Raw genomic sequence first — 2,772 nt, 5'->3', positions numbered from 1 at the left:
CTTACCATCTTCAATCTCTCCAAAAAGATGTTGTTTTCAAACGGTTTGAAGAACAGATAAATAATCCTTCAATCCAACAGAAAATTTCTGAATTTCAAAACTTGATTGAAAAAGAAATTTGTTCTGATCTTCCAACTGCCTTTTGGGACAGAAAACAACATATTGTTGACTTGCCTTACGAAATTGATTTTGATGAGAAACAAATTCCAACCAAGGCTAGGCCAATTCAAATGAACCAAGAACTTGAGCAATACTGTAGAAAAGAAATTCAGGAATTAGAACAAAAGGGTCTAATTTCAAAATCAAGGTCCCCTTGGAGTTGTGCTGCATTTTATGTCAATAAAAATTCTGAAATAGAGAGAGGAACGCCTAGGTTAGTAATAAATTACAAACCTTTGAATAAGGCGTTGAGATGGATTAGGTACCCTATTCCAAATAAAAAAGATCTTTTGCAAAAACTTCATTCTGCTTATGTTTTTTCGAAATTTGACATGAAATCAGGATTTTGGCAAATTCAAATTTCAAAATCTCATAGGTACAAAACTGCTTTTACTGTTCCTTTTGGTCAGTATGAGTGGAATGTAATGCCTTTTGGTTTGAAAAATGCCCCTTCTGAATTCCAAAGAATTATGAATGACATTTTCAATGATTATTCAAAATTTTGTATTGTGTACATCGATGATGTTCTTATCTTTTCAAATTCTATTCAAGAACATTTCAAACACCTTAAAACCTTTTTCTATGTTGTTAAGAAAAATGGTTTGGTTGTGTCGAAATCGAAAATTTCCTTGTTCCAAACTCGCATCAGGTTCTTAGGACACTACATATCCAAAGGAACTATCACACCAATTGAAAGATCCCTTCAATTTGCACAAAAATTTCCCGATAGGATTCTTGATAAAAATCAATTACAGAGGTTTTTAGGAAGCCTTAATTATGTTCTTGATTTTTGTCCCAATATCAATAGAATGGCTAAGCCATTACATGATAGACTCAAGAAGAATCCTGTCCCATGGACTGAAGAGCATACTGCTCTTGTTAGAAAAATCAAACAACAGGTCTTAGAGATTCCTTGTCTTCATCTAGCTGATCCTTCCCTACCTAAGGTTGTAGAAACAGATGCCTCAGACCTAGGTTATGGTGGAATTCTTAAACAAGTTTCCGAGGGTAAAGAACACATAGTTCAATACACCTCTGGACATTGGAATGAATGCCAAAGAAATTACTCAACAATTAAAAAAGAAATTTTGAGTATTGTTTTATGTATAAACAAATTTCAAAGTGATTTACTAAATCAAAAATTTCTTTTAAGAATTGATTGCAAAAGTGCAAAAGAAGTTTTACAAAAGGATGTTAAAAACCTTGCATCAAAACAGATTTTTGCACGATGGCAAGCAATTTTAAGCATTTATGATTTTGATATTGAGTTTATAAAAGGAGATACAAATTCCATTCCTGACTTCCTAACCCGTGAATTCCTTCAAAATTCCAGCCATGCCGAAGAAAAATAAAGGAAAAGAAATCACTGGGAGAGATTCCACAATCACTGTGAGAGATTCCAACAAAAATTCTGATGAAGATTCAAAAATAAAAACATGGAGAGATGCCGCTCTAAAGAAAGAATCAACTCTTGAAGATACCAACCAATCAGGTTTGGACCCTAAAATCCAAAAATGGTTGGCAGAAACATTTGCAAAATCCCCGGAGCTTCAACAAGCTCTAGTCAAGTATCAGACTCCAAAAGAAGAGATTCCAATTGTTCAAAAACCTGAGAAAGGAGAATCTTCTTCAACAAAAGCCCTTTCTCATGAAATTTCTAAAAATGTTTTAAGTTCCCAAATCTCAACTTCCCAAAAATATTTTCATGATACCCAAAAAACAATCTCCAATTCCAATTTTCAAAATTCCCAAGTGGCTTTCACACATGTTGTCCCTTCTCCAATTCCTTCAACTTTTCCAAGTGATTTTATTGTCAAGAATTCATTTCAAAATGTTCTTTCTGTAGAAAAAGGCTTTTATCATGAAGATCCTCAAGTTTCAATTGAAAAAGCTTTTGGTAAAAATTGGTTTTTCAAATCATGGGACTTAAACAAGACTTCACGATATTATGAAATGATTCTTACTGTCACAAATTCTGCTTCTTTCAAACACTTTTACTGGAAATCTGAACACTCAGACCCAGCATATTCCACAGTAAAAATTCACAAGGTTATTTCTCCGATAGACTGGAAACACCCACTGTCTGAACCTGTGTATTTTCCTGTGGAATACAAAGAAGAAGAATTTTATGAGACTTCTTTTAATTACTACAGGCCTGGTGGAATGCCCTCCTGATTAATAATGTTGGGAGAAAACATTCTTGGCTTATCTTTTTTGATACCGCTTGTAATCCAGAAAAATTTCCTCTTTGGTTCCAACAATGGTGGGAACATTGGGGTTGCGTTGAGCAAATCCTCCAAGACAGAATTCTTACTTGTTACAAAAAATTTAAGGCGGGTTACAAACCCAGTGAGGATGAAAAAAGGTTCTCTCCCTTGGCTTTATTTTGCATGAAATTTTACTTTGCTTGGGTAGGTGCTTCGAAGGTACAATATGCAGAAAATTATAGAAATTCACTGATTCAAAGGAGATTTCTAGTAAGATGGTGGGACAAATTCAAGATTCCTCCTAGTCTCACTGTTGAGAAAATGGATATATGGTTGAAAAATCCTACTAGAAAATCTGGAGAAATACAGTTCACTGAGAATCGATTCCTTCCACTTTCCAAACAAA

This window comes from Euphorbia lathyris, chromosome 3, assembly GCF_963576675.1.
Source record: "Euphorbia lathyris chromosome 3, ddEupLath1.1, whole genome shotgun sequence".
NCBI classification, from domain to species: domain Eukaryota; kingdom Viridiplantae; phylum Streptophyta; class Magnoliopsida; order Malpighiales; family Euphorbiaceae; genus Euphorbia; species Euphorbia lathyris.
Note: the sequence above shows the minus strand (reverse complement) of the source record.